The sequence below is a fragment of the Neofelis nebulosa genome, chromosome 4 (assembly GCF_028018385.1).
Source record: "Neofelis nebulosa isolate mNeoNeb1 chromosome 4, mNeoNeb1.pri, whole genome shotgun sequence".
NCBI lineage: Eukaryota > Metazoa > Chordata > Mammalia > Carnivora > Felidae > Neofelis > Neofelis nebulosa.
Window position 1 is genome coordinate 1,715,141 of NC_080785.1, and position 14,139 is coordinate 1,729,279.

The window sequence follows — 14,139 nt, forward strand, 5'->3', positions numbered from 1 at the left end:
CGGGGCTCAGACTCACCAACCTGTGAGATCATGACCCGAGCCGAAATCCAGAGTGGGCTGCTTAACCGACGGAGCCACCCAGGCGCCCCATCACAATTTGACAGTGTATCCGCACTTCGCGTTTTCATCATTATGACTGCGTAAATACTTTTCACTGCCGACCCGAGTTCTATGCTAGTGCTGTCCAACAGAATTTTCTGTGATGAGGGAAATGTTCTACATCTGAGCTGTCTAATACGGAAGGCCCTAGACGTATGTGGCTGTGAGCTTTTGCGACCAATGCAGCTGAGGAACTGAACTGTACCTATTCTAATTAATTAAAATTAAATAGCCACTTGTGTCTCACGGCTATCAGCCTGGACAGCACAATAATCTGTACTGTGATTGTGTTTCCCTTCTTGTATAACCTTTTTCCTGAAGTTAATATCTGTGTACTTTGGGGGGCTGGTTCAGTTGGTAAGGCATTCACCTCTTGTTCTCAGGGTCAAGAGTTCAAGCCCTTCTTTGGGTATAGAACTTACTCAAAACAATAACAGTCTAATTTTTTTTAGTGTTTATTTATTTTGAGAGACAGAGCAAGAATGGGTGAGAGGGGGAGAGAGAGAGAGAGAGAGAGAGAGAGAGAGAGAGAGAGAGAGAGAGAGAATACCAAGTAGTCTCCATGCTGCCAGCTCAGAGCCTGACATGGGGCTGACTTCACAACCCGTGAGATCATGACCTGAGCTGAAATAGAGAGTTGGACGCTTAACCCACTGAGCCCCCCAGGCGCCCCAAAATAACTGTCTAATTTTTAATATATTTATTTTTCTTTGAAATGTCCATTTTTTCACCCCCAGGAGCCCTATAAAATGTCTCCCAGTGTTTCCAATGCTCTCTTTATGCAGTCACACCTGTCAGCCACACTTGTCAGTTACACCTGTCTCTGAGATTACACAGCTATTTCTCTAGAAAAGCTGTGATCTGTGACTCGGTTCACCCATTGGGTGGAACACATCTGCCAATAGCTTGCTAGAAAAGAATACGAGAGAAGTCGATTTTTTGTGAGATCTTCTTTTTTTTTATGTTTATTTTTGAGAGAGAGAGCGCGTGAGTAGGAAGTAGCAGAGAGAGAGAGGGATAGAGAGGGGGAGATAGGATCCGAAGCAGGCTCCACACTGTCAGCATAGAGCCCAACGTGGGGCTCGAACCCGTGAACCGTGAGATCATAACCCGAGCCGAGATCAAGAGTCGGACGCTCGACACACTGAGCCACCCAGGCGCCCCTGGTGAGATCGTTGGTGTCTCTGAAAGCCTTTTTCTATCCTCACCCGTAAGTAATAGTTTGGTTGGATATAGAGCACTAGATTCATCATCTCGACGATTCTGAGGATTCTGAGGATTTGATGAGGCTCAGACTTCCAATCCTTTGTATACAACTTTGTCCCTCCCCCGACTCCAGAGACGTTCAAGATCTTCATCCCTGATATTCTGAAACTTTACCCCATGTAGTTCTTCTTACATTCATTACTTCCGGGATATCAAATGGGTGCCCTCAACCTCGCGTCTGCCTCGTGTTCCCGTTTGATACGTGGTTCCTGAGCTCGGCCCGCGCCCAGCTCCTGTCTACACACAGGGTCTGGCAGTGACACGAGAAAGCAGGTGCCGGCTCTTGGGAGCTCTCCGGGCCCGGGACACGTCAATGACCTGAGCTCAGAGGAAAACAGGGCAGGCTGGTGTGATGCTGGCAGGAGGTAGGGCGGCTCAGAAAAGGTCAGGAAAGCCTTTTGAGGAGGTAACTTGAGGGATGCCTGACTGTTGGCAGTAATCGATCAGGAGGGGATTTGGAACCCGGGGACCAGCTTGGAAGGAAGGCCCTGAGGTCAAAGGAGCCTTTGTGGCACGTTGTGACCCAAAGGAGCGTGGGGGGGCCAGAGCCCGGCATGGAGAGAATGTCCGGGGAGACAGGCGGGGCGACCCTGGAAGGCCACAACTGAGACAGTAGACTGGCTTCTGCCTCCAAAACAGGAGGCCCTGGAGGACGCCCTTGACCCCGGACAGGAGGGTTTCAAGCAGCCGAGGACAAGATTCGGTTTACGACTGATGAAGACGCTTACCTGTGTTCTACCAAGTAAGAGCAAGGCTCTCTTGTGCTGTTTTGGTTTTTGTTTTTAAAGTCTTTTTTTTTTTTTTAAAGCTTATTTATTTACTTTGAGAGAGAATGAGAGAGAGCCGAAGGGGCAGAGAGAGAGGGGCAGAGCCCGACCCGGGGCTCCACCTCACGAACCGTGAGGTCATGACGAGCTGAAGTCAGATGCTCGCCCACTCGTGCTCCTTGTTTTTGTTTTTAAAGATTTTATTTTTAAGTAATCTCGACACCTAGCCTGGGGTTCAAACTTACAGCCCTGGGTCAAGAGTCACACCCTCCACCGACAGAGCCAGCCAGGCGCCCCAGAGCAAGTCTTTAAACTATGGGTTGAAAAAGTCAAAGAATTTTGGAACATCATTCAGCCTTAAAGAGGAAGGGGATTCTGACACCGGCTACACCGTGGATAAGCCTCGAGGACACCGTGTTAAGTAAAATAAGCCAGTCCCAAAAGGACAAATACTGTGTGATTCTACTCGAATGAGGTCCCCACAGCCGTCAAATTCAGAGGCAGAGAGTAGAAGGTGGGCGCCGGGGCTGGGGACGGGGGCAGTTAGGGTCAAATGGGGACAGAACGAATGTGCTCAATACCACTGAACTGGACATGTAAAAACGGTCAAGATGGTAAATTTTACGTTGTGTGTATTTTGCCACGGTTAAAAACAATACAAAGGAATTTTGAAAAAGTCAAGGAATTTGAAGGGAGTTCTGCCAGTGATCCCCGGAGGGCTCCTAGACAAGCGAGGCGAGCTCCCCTCCCCTACAGCCCGTCTCGGTTTGTTTGCCTCCGGTCTGTCCGCAGAGCCCCTTCCCGCCCCTTCTTTCCCAGCCCTACTCGGAATCCTCCCTCGGGACCAGAGAGGGGCACACCCCCCACCGTCCCCACCGACTCTCCCTGGGGGCACAGCTGAGGGTCCCTGGTTATTTATTGCCTCTCCTTCCTCCTTTTTTATCCCCCTCCCGGTCTTCTGTTCCCTCCTGGGATCCTCCAGGGGCGAGGCTGACAGCGTTCTGAGCCTCTTGGTCCTTGACCTTCTTAGACTCTTGCCAGAGAGGAGAGGGGCACCTCCCAGGGAGAAGAGGGACCCGATGAGGCCCTGGCCCAACTGCTTTCGAGGGGTCCTTGGGAATCCTGATCAGCGAGTGCGTGACAGAGCGCTGAAGGGCTGGTCAGTAAACACCCGGCCAAGATAGCCAGCTGGGACGACATCAGACTAAAAGACCTCTGCACGTTAAAGGAAACCGGCAACAAAATGCCGAGGCAGCCTGCAGAATGGGAGAAAATATTTACAAATCATGTATCTGATAAGGGTCAGTATCCAAAATATCTAAGGAACACATACAACCTAATAGCAAAAAACATGCCCAGATTAAAAAGTGGACAAAGGACCTGAACAGGCATTTTTTTTTTAAAGGAGACACGCAGATGGCCAACAGACACATGAAAAGATGCTCAACCTCTCTCATCATCACGGAAATGCAAATCAAAACCACAATGAGATGTCACCTCACGCCTGTTAAGGTGACAGTCATCAAGAAGACAAGAGATGACGAATATTGGCGAGGCCGTGGAGAACAGGGGACCCTTGTGCGCTGCGAGTGACCATGTAAATTAGCCCAGCCATTATGGAAAACAGTATGCTGGTTCCTCGAAAAATTAAAAACAGAAACTACCGTACGATCCAGTAATCCCACTTCTGTATATATCGTGTCCGAAGCATTTGAAATCGGAATTTCGAAGAGAGATCCGCACCCCCACGTTCACTGCAACATTATTCACAATGGCCAAGGTGTGGAAACCACCCACGTGTCCGTCCGTGGATGAGTGGATAAAAAAAGATGTGGCCTATATACCCAAGACAGTATTATTTAGCCTCAAAAAGGAAGGAAATCTTGCCAATTGAGACAAATACCATGTGATTTGTGACAAATCCACTCATAGGTGGAATCTAATAGAGTGAAGCCTACAGAGACAGAGAGTAGAATGGCATTTGCTGGGGGTGGGAGTCCAGTTGGGGTCCTGCAGGGGGTGTCTGGCTGGAGGAGTCCGGCTGGGGGAGGGTCGGGCCGGTGGGTCTGACTGTGGGGGTCGGGCTGGGAGGTCTGGCTGGAGGGGTCCAACTGGTGGGGAAGTCCGGCTTGGGGGGAGTTCTGCTTGGGGGGTTTCGGCAGGGGGCATTCTGGGAGGTCTGGCTGGAGGGGTCCAGCTGGTGGGGGAGTCTGGCTTGGGGGGAGTTCTGCTGGGGGGGCTTACTGGGGGGGGTTCTGCTAGGGGGTTGGGCTGGGGGGTCAGGCTGACGGAGGGCAAACAGAGAGGTGTCATTTGTGGGAACACTTTCAGTTCTGTAAGATGAGTAAGTCGTGGAGATCTAATGCGCGGCAATGTGGTGAGGGTTAACAGCACCTTATTGTGGACGTGAAATCTTCATAGCGGACACACGTGAAATTAAAGCTTCTACTTCTAACCTCCCCCAACACACGTGGCAACTACATGCGGACCAGCTCGGGCACACGCAGACAGACACGTATCCAAACCTCTGCGAGGGCTCGGCTCTGGACCGACACCCCGGCGAGTGCTTCCATCCGGTCAGACTCCTGCTGCCCCTGGCGTGTAACGGCCAGCGGCCTACAGACACGGTGCTGAGGGAGGCGCTGGGGACGGGAGCACGAGTACGGGAGAGGTGAGAGGTGCATATTTTACACGGCCGGTGGGTTTTTTTAAGGTTTCAGAGGCATAAGTGACTTTTGAAGGAAGAGGGGGACCTCGGATGCTCTGTTGTCGGCGAGGCTGGGGCCTTCTCGAGCTACGTGGTTAAGTCAGTGACCCTAAAAAGAAATTCATTTTCAGAAATTATTTTTAAAAGCCGCGAGCCTTTCCAGGACTCTCAAAGCATAAATCATGCCTTTCACGAAAACCCATAAAATATACTCAACCTGCGGGATGAAATGAAATCAAGACAAACCTAATCTTTGCAGTGACTGGTTGTGTTCCCGAGGCGAGACAAAAGGTCACTGTCAGGGTTCTCTGTTTCCAGACAAGCGATTCATAACCCAAAATAACAACCTTGGGTAGTTTTTTGCTCTAGAAACGGCCACTGCTGACATATTTCAACACATCCCTGCTCTCCGGAACCTTCTCCCTACACGGGTAATGTGACCGCTTCTTTTTTTTTTTTTTTTTTTTTTTTTTTTTTTTTTTAATTTTTTTTTTTTTTTTTTTTTCCAACGTTTTCCATCTATTTTTGGGACAGAGAGAGACAGAGCACGAACGGGGGAGGGGCAGAGAGAGAGGGAGACACAGAATCGGAAACAGGCTCCAGGCTCCGAGCCATCAGCCCAGAGCCTGACGCGGGGCTCGAACTCACGGACCGCGAGATCGTGACCTGGCTGAAGTCGGACGCTTAACCGACTGCGCCACCCAGGCGCCCCAATGTGACCGCTTCTAAAGCAACCTTCATCTCATTTCCTATGTGCTGCGAGGAACTGTTCAGACCCACCTTACCACAACGTGGACAGTATTCTGTGACCGCAGCAGCACTCTCCATCAGGCTTAGCACAGCCTGGTACGGGACGGGTGCCGTTCCGTCCAGAACGAGCCGTGTGTGACGGCCAGTAGATAAGGCGCGTGGTGACAGTCGCCCTGTACAAAAGCCACACGTCTGCTGTACCTGACATGGCCCTATGTCTGAGTTTGTGAAATCCTGGAACCTTCCCAAGGAGTTTAGAGCGTTAAAACAGTTGGGCTGAAGAAAATCTCAAGAATCAAGTAATTCTTAACTCTTTTTGATTTAAAAGAAAGTACAGACGTCACATTATGTGGCTGAGTGAGGTTACTGAGCGTATTGTGAGGGTGTATTCAAATGAAAACTGAAGGGGCGCCTGGAGGGCTCAGTCGGTTGAACATCCAACTTCGGCTCAGGTCGTGATCTCACGGTTCGTGGGTTCGAGCCCCGCGTCGGGCTCTGTGCTGACAGCTCGGAGCCTGGAGCTGCTTCGGATTCTGTCTCTTTCTGTCCCTCCCGTGTTCATGCTCTCTCTCTCTCTCTAATATAAAAAACAAATAAACATTAAAAATGAGAACTGAAAAGTATGGAATGTGAAAATCCAAAAGCAGAGACCGTCCCACCTCTGTCGCCAAAATGTATCAATTATTTTGAATAAGTGATCGGTTATTAACAGATTAGGCCATCTCAGGCCAGCCGGTTTGTTGCTTCAGCCGGCCTTAGCATGATCATTGAATACACCGGGGAACACTGGCGTTGTGGTGACGTGGGTGAAGAGGCGACAGGCTCAGGGGGCAGGGGTCGCCTTCCAGGTCCTCCCCCATCAGACAGGCACTGGTGTATGCAGGTGTGCGGGGCCCACCTGGCCAGGGAGGCCATCACTTCCCAGAGATGCTGAGCAAAGCTTCCTGATTCCATGGAACTGCTCTTAGGGAGCAAGGAAGGCTTGAGTTCGCCATTGTAGGAGATGAAAATTTAAGTGTCGTGTCCGTTTCCCGTGGCAGCTGTAGCAAATGACCAGAACTTTAGTTGCTTAAAACAACACGTGTGTTCTGAAGCTCAGAGGTCCGACACGCTCCCACTGGGTGGATGTCAGTTGTCAGCGGGGCTGGCTCCTTCGGGAGGTCTAGGGGAGAATGGCTCTTCCTGGCTTCTAGAGGTTTCCAGAGGCTGCCACGTTCCCTGGCTCATGGCTTCCTGGCCACCACACCACTCCCACTTCTGCTTGTCCTCACGTCTCCTTCTCTGGCTCTGACCTCCCGCCTCCCTCTCCTAAGGACCCTCCTGGTACACTGGGCCCACCCGGATAATTCACAACAGTCTCCCCCATGTCAACACCCTTAACACCGTCACATCTGCGTGTCTGTAGGGTGGGGTGTTCACAGGTTCCGGGACCACCACGTGGACCTCTTTGGGGGGCATTACTCTGTCTGCTACAAGTGTATTTTTTGTTTAAAATATGTGGGAGACCTTGTGGGTTCGAGCCCCGCGTCGGGCTCTGTGCTGACGGCTCAGAGCCTGGAGCCTGTTTCAGATTCTGTGTCTCCCTCTCTCTCTGCCCCTCCCCTGCTCATGCTCTGTCTCTCTCTCTCTCTCTCTCTGTCAAAAATAAATAAACACTAAAAAAACTTTTTTTTAATATGTGGGAGACCTTCATATTGAAGAAGGAGAAAGTGCTTTGAGGGCATCCAGGGAGCAGAATTCAGTATTTTCAGAGTGCAGTGACCAGCCTGGTGACACTGACTAAAGACAATTCACAGGGAGTCTATAATGTGGCCACGAGGCGGTAAATGACTCCAACCCCCACTCTGCACATTGTCCCCTAGCCGGGGCTTACTGACAAGCTTGTAAGGATCCCTGAGACCAGTACCTTTAACAAGGAGAGCACTTCTTCTTATTTATTTTTTAATGTTTATTTACTTTTGAGAAAGAGAGAGAGAGAGTAGAAGCATGGGAGGGGCAGAGAGAGAGGGAGACACAGAGTCTGAAACAGGCTCCAGGCTCTGAGCCGTCAGCACAGAGCCCGACGCGGGGCTCGAACCCACAAACCGTGAGATCATGACCTGAGCCGAAGTCGGACGCCCAACCGACTGAGCCACCCAGACGCCCCAACGAGAGCACTCTCTGAGCCCTGCTGTGTGCTGTGATTGTGGGGCACCCTGTCCCAAAGAGGCTCGGGAATGTCTCATTCAGGGAAACATCATGACTCAAAGGCTATAGACTGGGAGCACATGACCAGCCTGAGAGGAGAGGCCAGGGAGCACCACATGGAGACGTCGGGGACAGCTGGGAAGGGGCAGCGGGAGCACGGTGAAGGGACAACACGGTCCTCGGGCTCTCGTCATCCACCCACTAGACTTCTTGCTCACCCTCCAGGACAGCGTGGTCCCTCCTCCCCCTCCACGTCCACACGAGGATCCCCGACCTGCTCAGACGGGTCAGGGGTCCCCGCACGCTTGTCCATCCAGACACAGGTCTCCCGGGGGCATCATCCTGCATGAGGGCTAGCGGGGGCCAATCTCGGCGCAGGGAGATGTGCCCACCGGAGGAGCGCCTTTCTCTCATGCCCCCCACGCCCTTCGGACCAGCGACAGCCCCACTGGCCCGTCTTCCTCCTCCAGACAAACCCACATCAGCTGGTTGGAAGCCAATTCTTCCATTTCTCCCGCTCGCCTCCCCTGGGCCAAAGTCAAAACTGATGCATCAAAATGGCTGCCACCCGGAACAGTCAGAAAAAATGCCAAGCGCCATTAAAAATCTTTCATTTTAAAATAAATTTTCACCATGCGGGCAAGAGGAAACCATGCATCTTCCCTCGTGAGCTTAAAGACGGCTGGGTGCCATGGAACACCCACCCTTTGTGCGTCTTCCTCCAACCGTTTCTGGTCCAGGTGCTAGAGCATATTTCATGATCAGTTTCTAAACTGTCTGGAGCAAAATGATCTAATGACCCTTTATCAGTGTGATTTTGGGCACACGCTTGCAGCCCTCCCTTTGCGAAATAAATCAAGACCCTTAATTAACAAAGACTGCGTGATTGCCAAAGCCATGAATTAGTTTGTGCGCTACCTGCGGGATCACAAAAGTACAGTAGTTACAATTAATGGATTTAATTTTAAATGCGAGGGCCTCTGTATCAAAGTGCTAAAGAAGTCCATTCTGGCATTCTTATTACTCTTTAATTATAATTGATGTACCTGGGAAAGATGTCAGCGGCATCCATTTTTACACAGGTGTTAGGTTCCCCTTAACAGCTCCCCATTCTTGTTCTGATCGTCAGCGATAGGCAACATGGTTTTGATGAAACCCAAATTTATTAGGGTTATTAAAAGTCGTTAATTATTTGGCACCATCTAGATTTCATTTGCTTCATCCTTAATGAAAATTGACAGCTTTATATTTTTAGGTGTGAAAGTGGGATTCAGTCTCCAGCGCTTCCTGTCCTGTCCTACGCCCAGCCGCCCCCATCTTTCCCCCATTCCTCCCCGGCCTTTGCTCCCCCTGCCCCTCGCTCACCCAGCATTGATTTGTAGTCCTTTCCCTTTCAGACAAACGGGCAACTTGTCTTCCCTGCGCTCCTTTTCATGGGCCCTGTGGAAACCCCACCCCCCACCAAAGCCAAGGACAATGGTTTCAGTCCCGAAGCGGGCTCTGAGGGCGGGATCCAGCCACAGCGAGAGGAGACGGAGCTGGGAATATCAAAGCCCAGCCGGCGCTGAAAAGGACCACGGCCTCTCCATCTGACGCTCTCCCTCCTGCCTCGGTAATGGATCTGGGTGCTAAGCAGCTTGGCTGGCGTGGAAAAAACGACGCCGTGTGTGGGGTCACTTCTACACACGAAAACCTGGCAAGCCATCTGTCCTCTGCTCCCAGGGTGAGTTTGGCAAATGAGGGCATAAATATTGTCAGGGGCGCCCTGATTCTAAGAGCCCGTCGCCCCGTACACGTGACCCACCCTGGGAGACCCGAGGTTACCAGCTGTGGCTCTGTGCTAATGTCTCCTCGTTCCTCCCTGCCCCGGCCAGCGAGGTTGCTGGTGGTGAGGCGTGACAATGCTGGTGGCTCCCCAGGAGGATGTGGCTGTGTCGTAGGCAGATGCTGCCTCTCACAAGCTAAGTGGGGGCCCCATTATTCATTGGAGCCGATTCCTATACTGTGCATACCACACTCCCCGCACTCTGTATATTGTTTGGAAAGAGGGTTTGTGACTCATGATGTCAAATACAGAGAGCACGTGCTTCAAGAGCTGGGCAAGAGCTGGGCGTTTCCCGCTATAATTAGAGGTTGATTTGGGGACAGGGGAGGGAGCTGAATCAAGAAAACAATCTTGACAAAGCTCTGTAAATACTCATTCTCTTACTCAGAAACTGTAAAGCTCCTGCTAAAAGTGCAGACTCAGGGGGCGCCTGGGTGGCTCAGTCGGTTGAGCGTCCGACTTCGGCTCAGGTCATGATCTCACAGTCTGAGTTCGAGCCCCGAGTCGGGCTCTGTGCCGACCGCTCAGAGCCCGGAGCCTGTTTCAGACTCTGTGTCTCCCTCTCTCTCTGCCCCTCCCCTGTTCATGCTCTGTCTCTCTCTGTCTCAAAAATAAATAAACGTTAAAAAAAAATTTTTTTTAATAAAATAAAATAAAAGTGCAGACTTAGTCAACACCATGCATGGCACTATTGTTGCCCCTGGATGTGTGTAGATGCATCTGTACATACATAGAGCAAGGACAAGAATACTTTCAAAGAAAGCAGAGTTTTCCCTCTGTCTATGTAGAAAAAGGGGAAATGAATGAAAAGGATGATTTGTATCATTTTGGCAGAAAATACTGCAAGCAAAGAACGAGAGTTCGAATCTGAATCGTCACGGCTGGCCGGCCACACTGACTGAGCCCAGGGACCAGCAGGGCCGACATGCTCTCTCCCCACCAACACATCCCCCAGGAGCCCTGTGACACCCTTGATTGGAGGGACAGCCCCAGAATTAACGTAGTTGTCTAAGTTCTTACTTAAAATGCACACTACTTACGAATGGGATTGCAGGGTTGTACAGGACAGCAAGGTTTCTCAACCTCGGCACCAATGACATGTTGGATCAGATAGTTCTTTGCTGGGCGGGGGGGCTGCCCTGCTCGCCGTGGGGTGTTGAGCAGCACCCAGGCCTCTACCAGGCGATCAGGAGCAAGGGCCTGGCTCCAGGGGTGCAGGGAACGAGGAGTCTGGGAGGGCCTCCTGAGGACACCAGCCCCGGACGGGGAGGGGGTAAGAGCCCCTCGTTCTTACCAGCATTCTTGGGCTTAAGTGTTAGGACACCGAATGGGCCCAGTCTGGGGGAAACAAATATCAGTAAGAAACATCTCCCTGACTACAAGAAGCGCGGTCCAACAGGAAAGGTGCACGCAGAACTATCATCTGGGTGCGGAAATGATGGGGGAATCGACCGCATGCCCAGGGCCCGGGGGCAGAAGGCCCGTGTTGCACACACCGGGGGCCACGGGCCCTCCTGCCTTGCCACAAAGCTCCCCTCTGGTTTTCTTCTCGGATTCGACAGTGAGTTTGCGTTGCTTGGTCCTGAGATATAAGCCTGTGTTCAGTCAGCATTGCTAAGCTTTTGATGTTCTAGACTTGATTCGAAAGCCGAAGGCCAAGGCCGGGCTGCACACGTTCACTCTGAGAAGGGCAACAGCCCAGACCGGACCGCCTTCCGCACCTTCCCTGGGTCTCGGGCTGCAGTCACTCCCTCAGGAAGGGGTGCCCGCTGCCACTGTCCCCCCCGGACCGGGTCCAGGGCCTGGGGATGGGACCAGCAGTGGGGACAGCGATGTGAGGGGTGCGCGAGCTCACTCTTAGCCCCCCGGGCCTGGTGGCGCCTGTGGTTCCACCGACTGTCCTGGCCCGTGGGCGGGTGGGCCTCTCCTGGAGGTGGATCGAGGACAGGGCCCGGCTCTCCTCCCGCAGGCTGGCCGTGCGGCCACCTTCCCCTCAGAGGGCTTGAAGTGGGAGGGGCAAGAGCGGCTTCCCTGGGGAGGCCCCCGCTCGGCAGTGTCCACGTCAGCACAGTCCCTGCTAACCAGACCCGGAGCCCACGCGGAGCCAGCCCGGAGGACACGGACATGAGAACGGGTGTCCACATTTCCTGCCACGCAGATGCAGCCCACGCCCGCTTCGGGGAGGGAGGCCAGCCGGCCAGGCGCCCGTCTCACGCGCCTTCCTTGAGGACGTGTCAGCACTGCTGCCATTTGGGGGTGTTCTCCTGGGGCGGTGAGAACAGTCTCATCCATTCATACCTCAGCAAGGGTATCTTAGACACCTCATGGCAAATTAAGACTGTTTTCCTGAGAATCAGCAGGAATGAAATGTGTCTTTTTTCTATGTCTAATCAATGTAATGGTGGGGAGCCCCCCAGACACCAACGAAAGAATCAAACTGAAAATGTTCCAGAACATTCTGGGACATTCTTCAAGTCTGCATCGTGCTGGACCACAAAAGAACACCTCTAGGGAGGCAAAGACACGGGAAGGTACTTCATCCCACAAAAGTTAAGATCCAGACACCTCTCCCCGGCCAGTAGGCCCCAGGACGCAGGCCACCATCCAACACTTGGGAGCAACGGAGAGAAAGAGCCTCACGTTTGCTCTTGGTCTCCAGACTCGGGACGTCATCACTCCTGGTCAGCAGAGTCCAGGAGAACACCAGGTCAGTCTCTGCTAAGCAATAGGTCTCTGAGAAATTGTGCAAGTCCAGAACGATTTCCTTCTCTCTGGCTACCCCCCTCGGTGCTTCAATCAAACAGACCCCATAACTGTAGAAAGCGCTTCAGGTACGTAGCAAATCCATTCCCCCAGTAACTTAAGGTCCTTCTGGGAATCTGGAGAAGGAAGCAAGAGGCTAGAGCAACTTACAATACTATTTCTTTACTTATCCTCAAGTATATTTTTAAGTTACTGCAGCTTACGAGACTGAAGACGAAAACTCGAATATGAATGTATACAAACTACGAGTTCCAGAATTTACTGTGGGCAAACAGTTGGCCAAACCCGGGCCTCACATGTGGTGCAGGTGACCCGCACAGTGCTCACGCCCCCAATTTTTATTTTAAAAATGTTCGAATCTGCACAAAACTAAACACATAGTACAACGAACATCCACACATCCTCCAGCTACATTCACCAAATATTAACATGTTGTCACATCTACTTTCTCTCCCTATGGACAGGTGTGAATATGCGGGTACGTGTCTCCCTGTGAATGTGATGTGTGTGTACATGTCTACACGTAGATGGGGGTGCACTGTTTATGTGGGTGTGTACTATACATTTTTTACTGAACCATTTGAAAGTAAATTGCAAACAGCATGACTTTTACGTGTAAATACTTCAGCATCGTGGGGAGGGGCGCCTGGGGGGCTCAGTCGGTTAAGCGACTGACTTCGGCTCAGGTCACGATCTCGCGGTCCGTGAGTTCGAGCCCCGCGTCGGGCTCTGGGCTGACGGCTCGGAGCCCGGAGCCTGCTTCGGATTGTGCGTCTCCCTCTCTCTCTGCCCCTCCCCTGCTCATGCTCTGTCTCTCTCTCTCTGTCTCTCTCTCTTTCTCAAAAATAAATTTTTAAAAAATAAATAAATACTTCAGCCTGCGTCTCCTGAAGTAAATGTCCATTCCCGTGATGCCACTGCCTCCAAAGACAACAGACAATTCCATAACATCGTGTAATATACCACCACATTCGGATTTCCCCACTTGTCCCCCAAATGTCACTTAAAGCTGCATTTTTTGAAAGTCTTGAGCCCTTGGGTCCGTACATGGCATTTGGGTCTCATTCTGTGGGTCCCTTTTACACGAGAACCCCCCTCCCTTTGAGAACCCTCAAAGGGTTTTCCACAGCATTGAATTGTTGGCTGAGGCCAGGCCAGGTTTCCCCAACTCTGCCACGTGACCCCCCTCTCTGTGGTGTCCTGACTGTTTCCTCCTAATTCCACGCAGGCTAGCCTCTCTGGGAAGAACATGGCTTTGGTGACGTTTACACGGAGAGTTTGTGTCGGCAAAATGCGTATCCACGGGATGGACACCACTCCCCTGTTCGCCGAGGTGCCCACCCCACGTCTTTAAACCAGGCCCGTTCCCTCTTTCCTCTGCCCGCCTGGCCCCTTCACGCCAGATGCACTTCTGTGCCTCATCCAGATCGCCCAGATCAGGAAGGCTGCAGTCTGGCTGCCCTGGCCCGGCCCGGGAAGGGGCACGCACGCGGCCTGGTGATTAATCTCGACGTGTGGGGCCTGGCCAAGTCCACAGCTGCAGACCCGTCTCTGGGGGTGCGCGGGACCCGAGACACCAGCGTCAGGGGGCCCCCAGGCCTGATGGTCCTGCGGTTGGGGGTTCCCAGGAAAGCCCTGAATTCCACCAGAACACCCGGAAACATCCTAATTTATGTGTATGATGCCACATTTCCCAGACCTTTTTTCACATACTATCCAATGTTCAAAACCGTCCTACGAAGTAAACAATATTAGTCTCATTTTACTGATGGGAA